The 17,763-nt window shown below is 44.1% G+C and overlaps 1 protein-coding gene across 5 annotated transcripts in view; it reads left to right on the top strand.

The window, feature by feature from the left end:
* Rbm47 (RNA binding motif protein 47) overlaps nt 1-17,763 on the top strand; it is a 132,976-nt gene that overhangs the window by 79,559 nt on the left and 35,654 nt on the right. The window lies entirely within an intron of this gene.

The following is a 17,763-nucleotide window of genomic DNA, read 5'->3' as shown; positions in this document are numbered from 1 at the left end:
CAGGAAGAAACCAAACAAAGATGCCATTCTGCTTTTCCAATATTGGCTTTTTACTGTAAGACCATAGGAAGCACCTGCTTTCCCACTCTTTAGTTGTTTAATACAGTCTCACTCAGGAACTCAACTTATAGAAGCCGAGGATGCTCCTGCCTTAGCCCCCAAACCCAAGAGTTGGGGTTATAGGATTGGTTATTTTTTGTTATTTAATAAGAAACTTTGGGCAATTTGAGTACATTTTTCTGCTGCTCTTTGATACTGGTTTGTCTGAGAAAGCAGTAGCATTTTACAAAAATGGCAGACCAAAGAACATTCCCTTAACTATAATCCCATTTCTTGTATGATAAAGGACGTGTGTGTGTGTGTGTGTGTGTGTGTGTGAGAGAGAGAGAGAGAGAGAGTGTGTGAGTGTGTATGTGACATAAAAATGTGAATGAAGAAATGGCCAGGGGTGGCTTCTGTTGAAGGACCTGGCTCACCTTTGGCCCTTCCTCTTTTCAGGGCTGATGATTTAGAGAAACTTCTATCCATTCTTGCCTCCTCTCTCAACTGGTGTGCTGGTTACACTTCTTGGGAACACTCTATTGTTTGTAGAGTGTGAAAAAATGAAGGCATTTGTTTTGTTTTAATTGTAGAAAACTGATTTGAATAGTGTGTTTTAATTAAAGAAATGAAATATCCAGAGATGCTGGCTTATGAATGGTAGTGGAACATCTTTTTCTCACATACCCCCTTTTAAGATAGGGCCTCACTAGCCCAGGCTAGCCTTGAACTCACAGAGATCCACCTACGTCTGCCCCCCTGCTGAAACTAAAAGGTGTGCCACCATACCTGGCAGTCCAGGGTTGTTTAAGAATAGTCTTAGCCAGGCTTGGTGCTCACACCTGTAATCCTAGCACTTAGGTGGCAGAAGCAGTAGGATTACTGCAAAATTGAAGCCAGCCTGGGCTAAAAAGTGAGACTATGCTTCAAACAAACAAACAAACAAACAAACAAAGGAGAAAGAGAAGAAGGGGAAGGGTCAGGAATTTCTATTTTATTCTGAAACACAGATACATAAATAATTTTTAGAGAGCTATTGTCATCTACACAATTTTCATTTAGAAACAAGCCCTTAATGCTCATTCCTAAGCACAGTCTTTGGTAAAGAATTTGCTATTGACATACAATTCAAAAATGACCTATTTTTGAGTCACCATTGCAATCAATGGGATTGGAGAGACAGATTATTGTTAAAGAATACTGATTGCTCTTACAAAGGACCCAGGTTTGATTCCCACCACTCACGTGGTGGCTGGCTCACAACTCTTTGTTTCAGAGGATAAAATGTTATACTGGCATCTATGGGTCATAGGCACACACATGATGATATACATACATACATGCATGCATACATGCATGCAGGTACTCACATGTGCACATAAAATTAAAAAAAAAACAATCTTTTTAAAAATTGTGATGACTACAACAAATTTGAATGAAATGTGAACCAGTTAAAAGACTATTTTGGGTGGAGGAGATTTTCAAAATAATTTATTTAGCAATCTAATCCTGTTAATTGGTTATGGGTCTCACTATGGAGTCCTGGGTGGCCTAGAAGGAACTCTTTGTAGACCAACCTAGCCTCCGCCTTGCAGAGCCCTGCCTACCTCCAGTGCGCAAGCGCAGGCTTGCACCACCATGCCCAGCCCAATTCGATTTCTGCCAAGACCTTATCACAAAATTGGAGGGAGAGAAGCAGAGGAGGAAGTATGAACAGTCCAATTCACTGCAGAAAACTGTGGTTACAACTCAAGGAAGAGAATCGCCACAAGAGACCTTTGAGTTCAGACTCAGCCACTAACTACTTCCTGCTGCGGATGAACCCCGATTCTTTTGTTTTCTCCAGCCTTGCCACCTTGCGCATTTGTACTCTGTATGGATACTGTATACAAGGAGGCGAGTGTCAAAACCTAAAACATGGGGGCTGGAGAGATCCTGATTCCATCCCAGCACCCAAATGGCAGCTCACCCAAATGGCAGGTCTGGGGTATCCGACACCAGCTTTTGACCTCTGTGGCACCAGTCAGGGATGTGGTGGTACACAGACAAACATGCAGGCACAACACAACAGCCTTACTCGTAAAAAAAAAAAAAAATAAATCAATAATGAAATTTAAAAAGGAGAAAAAAGTTACAATGCTTAACGTGAGAATCCCATTGATGGGGTTGTACTCTTAAAATAGACTGCAAAATCACAGAACATCTTCAAAGAATCTGAACACCAGAATTCCCAGCCATCATAAGATGGAACACAAATGTGAGGTTTTCAGATCCCCGTGTCCATCTCTCTCAGTATCCTGTAGTAGCCTATAAGAAGCCACTAGTCAATAGTGTGTGTATGTGTGTGTGTGTGTGTGAGTTTGTGTGTCACCTCACACTTCATTTCAGCTTTTCTTGAGTTCTATGGCTAGCACAGATTTCCAGTATCTTCAGAAGCAACATATAATTTATTATTTAAGTAAAATACCCAACATTATTAAAATGCTCCTGCTTTTAAATCTGTAAGACAGTCAGTCACTAAGCACCAAGCTGAAGGACAGGGGAGAGGAGTGACTCTGGTGGAATTTTATTGTTGTTATTGTGGCTTTTGTTTATCTTATTTACAGTTCTGCCTGCATGCACAAGACCACATGTATGTTTTGTGTCCTTTGGAGGTGGAAGAGGACAGCAGATCCCCTAGATGGTTGTGAGCTGCCATGTGGGCGCTGGGTTCTCTGGAAGAACAGCCAGTGCTCTTAACTGCTGAACCATCTCTTCCACCCAGTGAGAAGACTTTTGAGCATTAGCTGTAGCTCATTGGTAGGAACTTTTAAACCCTTGGATTCTCTTCAGCTTTTCTGGACTAACAGTATTCACTACTGCCTCTGAACCCTGCCTTCAAAGGCAAACCCCTAAGTCACCGCTCATCAATAAACCTCTCCTCACCCACCTTCAGGAGAATGCTTCTCTTCATAGCACCCATTGCTCTGAGTACCAACAGTAGCTCTGTGACCACCTTTTGCCCTGAGACTGACTACCTTTGGGAAAAGATCCTATGCCCTAGAAAGACCGATGTTGCTCCATTATTTTTGCTCTTCCCTCTCTGATTTTTATTTATTTATAGTACATATTTCAAAATTGAGAGGGGTAGAAGAAGGGCAGGAGAAGATAAAAATGTCAGGCATTAGTCACTGGCTCCAAATCTATGGTAAAACGTATGTCCAGGCTTACTGAATTCTACCACTGTCAAGTTCTGTGCCATCAAATGGTTTCTGATTCAGGTGCAGTCATTGGCTTCTCTCTATCCTCTCCACCCTCCCAGCCAGCCACTTGGAAAATCATGGTCTTGGCTGGGTCTAATATTTCTTAGCAACGCTGGGGGTGGGGGTGAGTTCAGTTCACTTCCTCCTCATGCTTGACTTCCCCTCAATTCAGAGCAGGTTTGATTCATCCAGGGAAGTTCCGTACTCCTTTCTCTGGACAAAGCAGCAAGGACATATCAGATTTGCCGTGGGAAATGTGTCGGCATAATCACAGCACAACAGGTGATGTGCCCAACATGGCATGTTCACCCTGGGAACCCAAGATGTGAGGCAAGACACACAGCCTCCCGTGATAGCAGAAACGCTTAAAAGCTGCACTTGACCTTGATGTAAACTTGTTGTCTTGAGCTGCCTGCACAGCATGGGGGAGGGGGTTTGCTATCAACCATTTCCATGCTGAAAACTGTACAGATGAAAACTAAGATGGGGCAAACAGGAGGCCAGGGTGGAGAGATGGGGAAAGGGAGAGAGAATATATCCACCCACTCTTGTACACTCTAAGTCCTTGCTGGTGTGCATGTTTGTAGCAGGTGGTTGAGTAATGAGAAGATCTGAAAGTACACACTGTCCCTGAAGAGGAAGGGCTAAAAGACTGAAGGAAGATCACTGTAGCTACTGAGCTTTATTCAATTCTTACCTACATGACCATTAATTGAGTCTTTTAAAACACTTTTAAAAGACTTTAAATTATATGTATATGTGTGTTTGAGCCTATGAGTGCAGGTGCCCTGAGAGGCCAGAAGAGGGGGTCAGATCCCCCCAGAGCAGGATTTACAGACAGTTGTGAGTTGCCTGATGTGGGTGCTGGGTACAGAACCCAGGTTCTCTGAAAGAGCAGAATGTACTGCACTCTTATCAGGCTCGCTGAAAGAGCAGAACATACTGCACTCTTAACCACGGAGCCATCTGCTTAGTTTCCACTGATTGAATCTTAAGAAAAGCCAACCATTTTAATAGTGTGCTAAAGATGCTGGAGACACGTACTTCCCATATAAATGGAAGACACTGATTATTCCAGCTTCTCCACCAGAGTAGGTACGGCATTTCAAGGTTTCTGAATTTAACTCTGCCCAGAATCTCCTGTCGAGGATCCCCTGCCAGAGATAGACTTTTTACGCTGTCTAATGTGGTGGCCAGCAATTGTGCATTGCTCCTGCTGCCTCTCTATGAGATGGTACTAGATACTGAGTATCTATACTAAATATGCTGCTAGGTCCTGAGCAGGTTGCCAGCAGGAAGTGTGGGTTGAACTGGGAAATCTCTAAGGTGTTATTCAGCTCATCAAACATTTCTCAAGTTTGCAGTCAGCTCTGGAGCCACAGCAGGAATAAGTCACATCTTTTGTCCTGCAGGATATCCCCAGCAATGGATGCTGGATGGTGGTCCCCCCTGTAGATGCCATATGCTGATTCATATCAGTCAGCTTCTTATTGGGCACCCGCAGATGGATGAATCAAATGAATGAGTGAATGAAGAGTGAGTGAGAGCAAAACGCCAGGTCTCGAGAACGTTGTAATCCTACCGCAACCACAGGCACGTCTGCAGCCAGCTGTGACGGAAACAGCGTACTGTGTGTGCAATTCAGGCTCCATGTGCTTCAGAATGGGGAAGGGAAATGACTGAGCAGGCTGAGGTTCTTAGATTCCCCCCCCCGGGTCTGCAGCGAAACCTCTCCTTGCTGTTTTCATACAAACCCAAAAACTAAAGCAAATGATGTGATCTAAAAGCCTTCTTGTTTAACATGTTGGATTCCTGTGCTGTGGATTTCAGTTTCACTTGCTTCCTTTTTTTTTTTTTAACCAAATGTAGTTTTGGTTTTTTGTAATAGTGGTGGCTTGAAGTAGCTTTTCCCCACCTTTTAATGTATCCACTTAATAGGTATTTATTTGGTATTTGATATTAAAGTATGAAACGTTAATACCACAGAGAGATATAAACCAAGTTGAAGAGGGCTCATTCTGAGACTGAAGTGTGTGTCTGTAGTGTATTATATACTCCGTATTATAATGAAAAATCTGTTTTGTTTTGTTTTGTTTTTTTTTACTACAATGTGATACCAATGGATGAACCCAGGGCCTTGAATGCTAGGCAAGGAATTCCTCCCTGTCTAACTTTTGTTTGTTTGCTTGCTTGCTCTTTTGTTGTTGATGGTGTGTTGTTGTTTTGAGACAGGATTGTTACGTAGCCCTGGCTGTCCTGGAACCCTCTGTGTTAACTGGGCTGGCCTCAAACTCACAGAGACCCACCTGCCTCTGCTGCGATTAAAGGCACGTGCCACCATGCCTGTCTATTGCTTTTGAAATAGAGTTTAACTGTATTACCCCAGCAGGCCCCAATCCATTACATTTTACCAGGCTAAGCAAAACCAGCTTAGTAGAGATTTGAAAGTTAAGAGCTCTTGACCTTGATTTGTACTTGCTAGAATTACTTTTGCAAATTATTAAGTACTTACATTTCTTAGATAAAATGGAGCCTTATTTTTTTAAATTGTATTATGTTTTATTTAATTAGTATGTGTATGTGTGTCTATGTCTGTATCTGTGTGTCTGTGTCTGTCTGTGTGTATATCTGTCTGTCTGTCTGTGGCTGTGTGTGTGGTTGTCTGTGGCTGTGGCTCTGTGTGTGTGTCTGTCTGTCTGTGGCTGTGTGTGTGGCTGTGGCTCTGTGTGTGTGTGGCTGTCTGTGGCTGTGGCTCTGTGTGTGTGTCTGTCTGTCTGTGGCTGTGTGTGTGGCTGTGGCTCTGTGTGTGTGTGGCTGTCTGTCTGTGGCTGTGGCTCTGTGTGTGACTGTGGCTGTGTGTGTGGCTGTGGCTCTGTGTGTGTGTCTGTCTGTGGCTGTGTGTGTGTCTGTCTGTGGCTGTGTGTGTGTGTATTTGTGTTTGTGTACACCCTCAAACTGTAGCCAACTTCTCCCTTAAGTTTCTTCTTGTCCTGTGTCATTTGGTCCCAGCAACCAGGAAAAATAGCCAACACACCAATCATGCTCTCGTAGGCCAAATGCTATCTTGAAGCTCTCTCTCCTGCCTTGGTTTGTGGGTAAGCAGGGTACAGGACTGTGCCAGACTCTTGTCAGTTCCCAGAACAAGCGCACTTGCTTTGGTGTACTTACAAATTGACAGTGCCTGTGGTTTCCAGGCATGGGAAGAGGGCTGGGGACCTGGGGGTTGGAGGGAGAGTGGGTGTAAGCTGTCCCCTCGAGGCTCCTCAGTGCAGGTGTTATTGATCTCTGGTTTAGGGGTCTTCTCATCATGTCCCACCTCGGTCCTTGTCCCATCCCAGGTGCTGGCTCCTGGATTTCCTGTATACAGTTAAGCCTTTTTGGAGGGGGGAGGGGTGTGGTGTCCTCACTTGAGTAAGTTTCTGCTCTGAAGACAGAGTCCTGTCTCTTCTGAGAACCTGTCGTTTCTTAGTCTCATCTGCGGTGGGGGGGGGATGGAAGACCCATTTATGAATATCTCCAGAAACAAGCAGAAGAGTCCTGGAGAAATCTGATCAGGAAGAAACCAGTATCACCAAGATCACCTCAGTGCTTCCCTTGGGACAGGGAACACCTGTAATCCCAGGACTTGGCAGGTGGATTTAGGCCAGCCTGAGCTACCTGAGCCCCTGCCTCAAAAACTAAACCAAACCAAACAACACCAAGATCCCAATGACAAAATCCCCAAGCCTCCAGCACTACCGATCTAGTCTGCCCAGCAGTGTAATTAGTGAGGACCTGTCTTTGTAGTTCCTAGTGAGCTATAAGCTTGAGCGAGTGTACTTTTGTATTCCTGTAATATGGGAGCACCTAAAGGAGGGTCAATGATTAGCAGAAGGTATCCTGTGGACACGCTGTCCTAGTGAGGTCTCTCATCTCCTCAGGAGCCTATGCTTCTTTTGTGGTGCCATCTACAATGGCCTCTCTCTCTCTCTTCGTCGTCACTCTTCGGTCACACCTTCCTGTCTCCAACTAGCCTAAGAAGTGCACGCGTGGCTCAGGTGTGTGCCCTCCAGCTCGTAGTGGTAACTCTAGAATTGTTGTGTGATCTTTGTTGGACAGATGACATCTGAAGTTTGCCCAAGGTAACTAATGGGTCAAGGTTAGGTCTTAAACTCACTCTGCCATACTTCAAAGCCTGTTTTCTTTCTGAGTCTTGGTCATGTGTCTGCTGTGTATAGTCAGTCTCCTAGGAATATTGGGGAGCATCATTGTTGGGGAAATTCGAAGACTGAGGGATTACTGAAAGGAAGAGATGAGGAAGGTGAGTGCCGGCTGGGGCTAGTGACCTTCGCAGTGCCCTGGTCCTGGATCCCTATCCCCACCCTCAGCATATACACGTGAACACAGACACCATGAGGTCACTCGGGGGATGCTGACTGGAGAAAGCCTTTTGTTGCACTTCTATTCACTACGAGAAACACTGAGCTGGGACACTTATCCGTTCACCCAGACATAAAAATGGAGATTCTACATGTTACCATGTGCTTAGAACATTAGTGTCTGAAATGAGGTTGGGGAGAAGCATATAACCCCAGGCTTATCACTCGAGAAGAAGTGTACCTGAGTTTTAGTCCTTGGGGAAAAAAATAGTGGGAGCAGGGGAGATATGGGCACAGCTTTGAAAGGCTCCTTTCTGAAGTGGGCGGTAGGTGGCCTTCTTTCTCCTGCTTTTGTAGCTTGATTTTCACCATACTGGGATGTACTGCGTTATCTTTCTAACATGGGCAGTCCAGGGCCTTTAGGACATTCTCACCATTGTGTGGCCACCAGCCAGGCTATTTTTGGGACATGACCATCACCTTAAAAATCCCCCGTGTCCATTGTCAGCCACTTCTGCTTTCTCGCCCATCTACCTTCTGTCTCATAAATATGGATGTTTTACAATATGGATTTATGTCATGAGGTCTTCTTTCACTTGGTACACTATTTTCTTTCTTTCTTTCTTTCTTTCTTTCTTTCTTTCTTTCTTTCTTTCTTTCTTTCTTTCTTTCTTTCTTTCTTCACTTGTATTCCAGCTGTAGCCCCCTCGAGGCCTCATCTCCTCCCAGCCCCACCTTCCCTCCCTCTTCTCCCCCTATGCCCTTCCCCTAGTCCACTGATAGAAGAGGTCCTCCTCCCCTACTCTCTGACCCTAGCCTATCAAGTCTCATCAGGACTGGCTGTATTGTCTTTCTCTGTGGCCTGACAAGGCTGTATCCCCCAGGGGATGGTGAACAAAGAGCCCGGCCACTGAGTCCATGTCAGAGACAGCCCCTGCTGTCTCTAGGTACCACACATGGGGACTGAGTTTTTATTGGCTTTCCCTGAGCAGTGGGTCTAGGTCCTCTCCAAGCATGGTCCTTGGTTGGAGTATTGGTCTCTGAAGGACCCTCTGGGCCCAGATTTTTTTTTAATAACTTTTAGAATTTCTTAAATATATTGATCATTCTTTCCCCTCCCCAACCTCCCCCCACGTCCTCCCCACCTCCCTAACCACCCCAAAATATTTATTTTTAGTTTTCTATTTATTTGAAATAATTAAACCATTGCATGAGGAGACAGAGGTAGGAGCATGGAGGCCAAAGAGGGTGTTGAATCCCCTGCAGTTGAAATTACTGGTGGCCGTGAGGGTGAGCCACTGAATGTGGGTATTGGGAACTGAACTCAGATCCTTTGGAAAGACAACAGCTGCTCGCAGACAATGAGCCGTCTCTCCAGCCCCTAAAATGGTACTTTCAGGACCCTCATGTATCATGAAGTAGCATGTATCACTACTTCATCACTTTTTATTGTAAAGCAATGTTCTGTTGTACGAATATATCTCATTTAATCTGTTTGTGTACCTTTGAGGTGGTTTCCCTCCTGATTTTCAGGTATTGTAATGCTGCTATGACTTTGCAAGTTGTGTGGGCGTTTGTGTGCAGGCACACAGATAGGTCAGAAGTCAACCCTGGTGTTTTACTTTCCCTCTCCACCTTGTTTTCGAGACAATCCCCCATTGGACCTGGAGTTTCCCATTTCTGCTGGACAGGGACAAGCCCACTCCGCATTTGGCCTGCCCCAGCCTTGCCCTTCTCTCTTCCCGCAGGCGCTGGGATCACGCAGGAGTGTGCCCGCTGTCAGCTTTTTCTGGGGTGCTGAGGAAACTCAGGCCTTCACAACATGTACCCACTGGGCTGTCTCCCCAAATGTCTGTGAAGTCATGGCTCTTTACCTCTCTAGGGAACATGATTATGATGGGAGTTCTGGATCATGTGTTAACTGTCTTTTTGATATTTGAAGGAGCTGTCAGCAACTTGCATGGCCGTGCTTCTGACAGCTCCGGCGGCAGTATGTGAAGGTTCTGATTTCTTGTCTTGGTTAACATACGTTGTTTTGTCTTTTGTTGTTGTTGTTTTGTTTTTTGTTGTTTTTGAGATGTAGTCTCTCTGTGTAGCCCTGGCTATCTTAGAACTCACTCTGTAGACCAGGCTTGCCTTGAACTCACTGAGATCCACTTGCCTCTGCCTGACACTGCTGCCACCACCACCAACCAGCTGTTTTTGTTTTTGTTTTTGTTTTTTTTTCTTTTGATCATAGCCATTCCAGCCCAAATCCCTAGCTTTTCATTGTGATCTTAATTTGCATTTCCCTGAAGATCAATAACAGCAATCTGCCTACCTCAGGTGCTTCTCGGCCAGGGATGAATCTTTGGAGAAATGCCTATTCAGTTCCTTTTCCTGTTTTCAGGTTAGTTCCTTTGTCTTTTTGTTATTGACTTATGGTAGCTCTTTACATAGTCTAGATAAAAGCTGTCGGCAGAAATAAATAGGCTTTGCAAATGTTGTCTCCCATTTTATGGCCTGCCTTATTAATTAATCAGTTGGGTTTTTGTTTTGTTTTGTTTTTCCTTCAACGCAGGGCCTTATATCAGTGCTGGACCACAGCCCATAGTTTTTAAACTTAGGTATTTGTGGGGAGGGTGCATGCCACCTCACTTGCTTGGCGGTCAGAGGACAGCTTGCAGATGTTGGTTTTCCCCTTCAATCACTAGGCTATTGCAATTTCTTCCTTGAGGTTGAGTCTTCAATCACGATGTCATTGTAATTCCTTACTTTAGATTGTTTATTATTAAGTGTGTGCACATTCAATCGGTGGCGGTGTCGTGTGGGTTGGCGTCCTGTCCTGCAGAGCGCTGGCCACTCTGCTTTTCTCCCCGTGTTGATCACGCTGTCTATGGATAGTTTTACTTTTGGGTTTCCTGCATGGATAAGCTGTGCGTCTTTGCCTCCTTGCCTTGGTTGGTGCCTCCAGGACAGTGTTGAAAATAAAATGCATTTTCTTGTCTTGTTCCTGATTAAATTGTCGATTGTAAGCTTGGATTTTACTTAATAGGGTTAAAAAAAAATCAGGTGGGAGAAGTTTCTTCTGTTTTATTTTGCTGATTATTTAAAGTATAAAGGTTTGTTGATGGTGTCATGCTTTTCCATGTCTGTTTAGACAGTAGTGTAGTTCTATCCTTGTTAATACTGTGTTTCACTGGTTGTTTTTTATCTGGTAAGTCCATGGGATAAGTCATGCTTGGTCATGGAACATAATACTTTTTTAATTGGTTTAACTTCCATATTAAAGTTATATATTTGTTTGTGTGAGTGCGCGTTCATGTGCTTGCATTGTGTGTGTGTGTTTGTGTGTGTGTGTGTGTGTGTGTGTGTGTGTGTGTAGGTCAGAGGACAACCCGAAGGTGTCAGTTTTCTCCTTCCAACATATGAGTTCCGGGGAACAAAAGCAAAGTCTCAGCAGCATCTTTTACCCATTCTTTACCCACACCAGCATCTTTTACCCATTCTTTACCTTGCCAGTCCTCTTTTTTGGTTTGAGATACAACGGTCTCATGTGGCTTGAGCTGGCCTTGAACTCTTGATCTGCCTGGCTTGTGTGAGTTAGTTTTAATTGTGATGATTTAACTATCACAATCAAAGGCAACTTAAAAGAGTTTACTGTGGCTTATGGTTCTAGAGGGAGGGTCCGTAATTTTAGGGAGTAATGGCAACAGGTAGCCAGAGCAGGATACTGGCTGATCATAGATGCCTGAGGCTGCCAGATGACAGCATCAGATCTTCTGGAGCTGGAGCCACAGGGGGGCTTGTGAGCTGCTCGTTGTGGGTACTGGGAACTGAACTTGAGTCCTGGAAGAGCACCACGCATTCCTACCTGCTCAGACATCTATCTAGTGCCAGACTTCCTATTTCTTATTTTTTGGAGCTTATTTCCTCTAGAAATGTGTCTCTTACATGTAGGTTATTGAGTTCATTGGCATACACTGGGCATAGCATTTCTTTGTAACCCTTCCGTTTATTTCTTTGGATTACCGGCATTGTCTCCTCTGTTTTCCTGAGTTCAGTAAGTTTTTTTTCTCCCTTGTCACTTAGCTACAAGTTTGTCAATGTTATTTACCTTAAAAACAAACAAACAGCTAACTTTTGGGTTTTGTTAATTTTACTGTTTTTACAGTTTTGTACTTTTTGGTTGTTTGAAAATTTTGTATGCATTTTGACCATATCCACTATTCACTTCCTCCTCCAGCTCCTCCCAGATCCACCCCTTCCTTCCCTACCCACCCAAATTTGTGCCTTTTCCTTTCTGTTCCACCCATCCAGTCCAGTCTGTGCTGCCCCTGTACTCCTGGACACAAGGTCTTCAATTGGAGCTTGATGTTTAGTTTTGAGACAAGGTCTTACTGTGAATCCTTGGTTTTGCTCAGAGTGTCCTTGAACTCTCAACCTGCAGACTTCCCTTTATGGACTGTGTCAGAGGCTGACTACATAAAGGCACTCCACAGAGTAAATGGCCCACTGGCCTCTCATCCCACTGTGGTGGAGCTCAAGGGCTATCACATAGGTTCTGGAGTCTCGTTGACTGGGTATGAGTTCTCCCCCTGCGACCAACAGCTATGAGACATTGAACGAGGCATGTAAGTCCTGAGCCCCATTTTCCGAATGTGTAGAATAAGGTCGTCACTATTTCATTGTGCGGGTGAGATAAGATTAACGCATGTGAGACATTTATCTCAAAGTTGGCGCAGGCTAAACATTTAATGTGGTTAGCTTAAAGTCACTGAACTGACACGCACCTAGGCCGAGTTGACACCGAAGGTAACTACCGACTCTGGAGTTGTGATTCCATTAGCTTCCACATCTCTGTCACCTTCCACCATGTCCATTGGACTGCCTGGCTGAGACACATGTCCAGCTGCCGCCTGGCAGTCCTCGAAGGAGCTCCGCAGATCTTGGCTCATTCGGTCGCTCATCCATAGTGTAATGAGGATGGAACAAAAGCAGGAAATGGATTTTCCTAAACAAATCTGAGACAAGGGGCCAGGCCCATACATTGTGAAAACGGTACTCGCTGAAAGAAAAGAGTTCTAATTTAAGTCTCTGGCACTTTGTGAGGATGGCAATGCCCTTCCGAACTCACCAGGTGTTGTGTGAGGGTGTGTGGCTGGGGCTGTTCTGTGCTTTTAGGGAACTGCTTTAAAACAGACACAATTTTATTCTCGTCCTGCATCCAAACAATGCTCGTATGTTCCAACAAGAAAATGAAAAAGGCATCTGGATTATTCCTTATTATGAAACCTCCTGATAGCTTCTTTAAAATTAAAATGTTTTTTATGTGCACATGTAATCCTTCCCCTGCGGGTTGGGGAGGGCATGTGACAGGGGATTCCTACATTTGAGGCCAGCTTGGGCTACGTACCCTGTCTGAAGAGTCCAACCACGAGCAAAAGAATTCATTAGTTAACAAGTTAAAAACAATCAGTTCTGTGAATCCCAGCATATGTATAAAGATGGATCTGGGTTTTGAGGGTGGGGTGATTTTTTTTTTTTTTTTTTTTTTTTTGAAAGGCTGAATTCAGAGTGAATAGTTTAAAGTGAATGCTGGGAACCGAACTTAGGTATTTGGCATGATCAGCACACTCTCTCTGAGCTGTCTCTCCAGCCTCCTGGATTTTGTCTCCTAGTAACACTGACCTGCCTACTATTCTTGTAAATACAAGATGGCTGCTCCTCAGCTATGTTCACATTAGATAGACACTACCATGTACAATAAAACTTAACACATGCTTAGATAAACAGCATATTCCACGAGGAGATTAAGGCATATTGTAATATATTTACATTATATGCTTGATGTTATTGTTCATGGGTTTTGGTATTTGTTTGTTTAAAACAAGGTTTCTCTGTGTAACAGCCCTGGCTATCCTGGAACTTGCTCTGTATACCAGGATGGCCTCAGACTCATGGAGATCTGCCTGCCCCAGAGTGCTGGGATTAAAGGTGTGTACCGCCGCTGCTTAACTATTGTTGGTTGTTTTTTGAGACAGGGCCTCACACTTTAGTTTAAGCTTTGGCACTATCTATCCCAGGATTACCTCAAATTTATAGCAATCCTCTTGTCTTCCAAGTGCTGGGAGTACAGGCAGGGCCCCAAAGCCTGGCATACATCTTAATCTGTGTCCGTCTGAGGACCGGGAGACATACTCTGCTTGTCACACCTGCTCACCTTTGCTGTGTGCTTCCTCCTGACCTTGCACAGCCCGACGTAACTGCGCAAGCTGTGCATTAGCTCATTCACTGTCTGTTTTCCCAATAAGATTATAAGGTTCCTAAGGGTGAGATTTTGGTGTTTCGCTGGACACTACAGCCCCTGTACCTAGAACTCTTTCTGACAATTAAAATGAATGAACTCTGTAAATGGGCAAAGAAGTGAATATTTTGTTGTTGTTGTTGTTTTCTTTTCTTTTAAAGTTGGTCTTAGGTTTGGAGACTTTTCAGTTGGATGACAGGTTTTGTTTTGGTCTGATTTTGAGAGAGGGTGTCTTATAGCCCAGGCTAGATTTGACTCCCTTTGTAGCCCAGGATAACTTTGAACTCCTGATCCTTCTGCCTTCACTTTCCAAGTACTTAGATTCCAGGTATATGCTACTGTGTTGGTTAGATTTTCGTCAGTTTAAACAGAGAGGTGTCACCTGGGAAGAGGGAACCTCAGGGTAGGAATTGCCTTTATCAGATTGGCCTGTGGACATTTGAGTGTGGGTGGGGGCTTTTCTTGACTAATGACGGTCTTAAGTTACTTTTCTATTGCTGTAAAGAGACATCATGACATCATTTAATTGGGGGCTAGCTTACAGTTTTAGAGAGTTATCAGTTCATGACCATCATGGCAAGCACTATGGCAACAGGCAGGCCAGCAGGCATGGTGCTGGAGCTGGAGCTGAGAGCTCACACAAGAGCCACAAGCACAAGGCAGAGAGAGAGGTAACTGAGCTTTTGAAACCTCGAAATCCACCCTGAAGTGACCACTACCTCCCTAGGCCACACCTAATCATTCCTAAACAGTTCCACCAACTGGGGCTGGAGCATTCAAATATGGGGGCCGTTTTCATTCAAACCACCGCAGTGATGTGGAAGGCCCAACCCACTGTGGGTGAGGCCACTTCTGGGCTAGTGGTCCTGAACTGTGTAAGAAAGCAGGCTGAGCAACTAAGCCACGAAGAGCCAGCCAGGAGGAAGCAGCATCTCTCCATGGTGTCCGCTTCAGTTTCTGCTTTCCGATTCTACTCAGGTTCTTTCCCTGACATCCCTCACTAACGGACTGGGGTGTTGAAGTGTAAGCCAAATAAGCCCCTTCCTCCCCAAGTTAATTTTGTCCATGGTGTTCATCACAACAACAGAAAGCAAGCTAGGACAGCCTCCATGCCTGGCTAGGGTTTTAGGTTTTTTTTAGTTTTGTTTTGTTTTGTTTTGTTTTGTTTTACATAAATTCACACAGTGTGATGTAACAGTTTAGAGGACTGTCTTTGGGATCAAAGCTCCTGTGGGCTTTTGTTTGTGCTAAGGGCTCTGATCATGCTAGGCCCTATACCGCTGGACTACACACCTGGTCCCATTTTTAACTTCTCAGATGAAATGCCTCAGACTTTACGCCAATATATACTATATTCCATGCTAAGTGCTATAATAAGTATTTGATAATCTAACCAGGGGAATAAAACTATGGTGCCTTTGTTCATTCAGGTCTGTGGGAACTTCTCTATATCCCAGCTTCTTTCCAGGGGCTTATACTTAGCTTCATGGCCAACTGTTGCTAACTCTATTAACACGGCTATGTGGCTTCAGCGTCAATCTTTGGTGCAGCCTGATACTTCAGTGTTGTGTGTGTGTGCATGTGAACAGTTTCTTCCTCTTACACAAACAGCAAAAGCTTTTGGCTACAAAAGCAAAGCTTTTAGAATTCCAAGCAGTACCAAATGGGATGATGAGGTTGGCTCGGTGGATAAAGGCCCCAAGCCTGGTGACATGACTTAGATTCCCGGAAACCTCATGGTGGGTGGAGAGAACTGACATCCGCAGGTTGTCCTTTGACTTCCACGTTTATGCCTGCCACCCCCCCCCCATCAAATAGTATCAAATGTATTTCTAGAAACAGTAAAAAGCAAATGCTCCCCAGCATGGAGTGGCTTGCATCAGCATGGCCTAAGGGGGGCCCTTACGTATTTGTATGCATTGGCACACATGGAGGGCTGTGTGGGGTTGGAGAACAATGTCCTTGAGAGGAAGAGAGGTAACTTCCATTTTTTCCTGTGGCTTGTGTGTGTGTGTGTGTGTGTGTGTGTGCGTGTGCGCGTGCATGCGTGTGGCTATATTGTTTGAATCTATTAAAGCCAGCTTTGTTCAAAGCCAAAGCATGAAGATTTCACTTACTCTCATGTTGAAGGAAGGCTATAATTGTCATCGTAATTACTGCCTTTACTTATTCTGTGAAAAGCTATTTGCTCTTACCACCTAACTCTTTCATTTCTTAAAGTCAGGGCTCTTCACACACTGAGGAAGCACTGGACCCCTCCCCCCATTACACTCAGGCTGCACCCTACCTTGAAACTTACAACCCTCAAATATTTTTTCCCCGAGATTTTGCATTTTAGGGTAGCGTTTATTCTAAGAACATGCATATTTACTTACATATAAATACATATTCTTACAAGAAACCCCAAGCCTCATATTCTATCTAATGTTCAAAACATGCTATAAACAGAGGGTTTTTTTTTCTTATATAATACACTTTTTTTTTTTTGAAGATGTGTTTATTTCCATTTACGTGTATGGGTGTTTTGCCTGCATGTATGTCTTTTGCACTATGTGCTTGCAATACCTACCATGGCCCTAAGGGGGCGTCGGATCTTCTGGAGCTGGAGGTATGGTTGCAAACCCCAGTGTATGTGCTGGGAACTTAGCTCTTAGCAAGGACAGCAGGCGCTCTTACCTGCTGAGCTATCCCCTGGCCCCCAGGGTACTCATATAAAAACAGATTCCGGACCATCCCAATTGCTCCGTGGGTAAAAGCGCCTTCCACCAAACCTGCTAACCTCAGTTTAATTCCCGGGACGTGGTGGAAGGAAATAATTAACTGTTACAGGTTGTCTTCCAAACTCCACATGCTCACTGAGGCACATGAGACACGGTAAACAAACAGATGTAAAACAAGTTTCTGGATCCTATTTATAGTTAAGGAATTTACTCTCAAATGCTTTGGATCTTCCTGATTACCATGAAGCTCTTTTTACCGATCTCTTTGTCTTTCTGTGTCTCAACTTTTTACGGGTGAGTCTATTTCAAATTAATAAACAAAATAAAATGAAGGTTTAGTTCATGAGGGATTTTTGCATATTTCTTTTCTTAAGATTTATTTATTTATTTTATGTATATGAGTGCTCTATCTGCCTGTATGCCTGCTCGCCAGAAGGGGGCTATCAGATCTCATTATAAATGGTTGTGAGTCACCATGTGGTTGCTGGGAATTGAAACTCAGGACCTCTGGAAGAGCAGCCAATGCCCTTAACCTCTGAGCCATCTCTCCAGCACGCATATTTCATTTTTTAAAATCATGTTTATAAAGGTGGGTTTTGGTAGTGATTAGATGAGATAGAGTGTCCAATAATTCAAGTTATTTAGCCTAGATATGACAAAGGCAGGGTAGGGGAGAGCAATGTTTGTTTTAAAAACAACAAACAAACAAACAAACAAACACAGAGGAAGATGATGCAGCCCTGTTGAGACTTGATAGAGTAGGGTCAGATAGAGGAGATAGTCTCCTACCCCTATCAGGGGACTAGGGAAAGGGCATAGGGGGAGAAGGGAGAGAGTGAATGAAACCGGGAGGAGACAAGGGAGGGGGCACAGCTGGGATACACAGTGAATAAATTGTAATAAATAATAATAATAAGAGAACATATAAAAAAGAAGTCCACCCCCCCCCCAAAAAAAACCCAACATTTCCAAGAAATCATAGTAATATCTTGCTTTTCCTTAAGACTTTCAAGGCAGTTTACTAGTTAGGTTAGGCCACCTTGAACAGTTAGTTGAGCCTCCTACTACTGCCTCCCAAATTCTGGGATTAGTTAGAATTGTGTGTCACTGTGTCCAGT

Source organism: Meriones unguiculatus, chromosome 3, assembly GCF_030254825.1.
Source record: "Meriones unguiculatus strain TT.TT164.6M chromosome 3, Bangor_MerUng_6.1, whole genome shotgun sequence".
Classification (NCBI taxonomy): Eukaryota; Metazoa; Chordata; class Mammalia; order Rodentia; family Muridae; genus Meriones; species Meriones unguiculatus.
The sequence above is the reverse complement of the archived record's forward strand: the minus strand, read 5'-3'. Positions and strand labels throughout refer to the sequence as shown.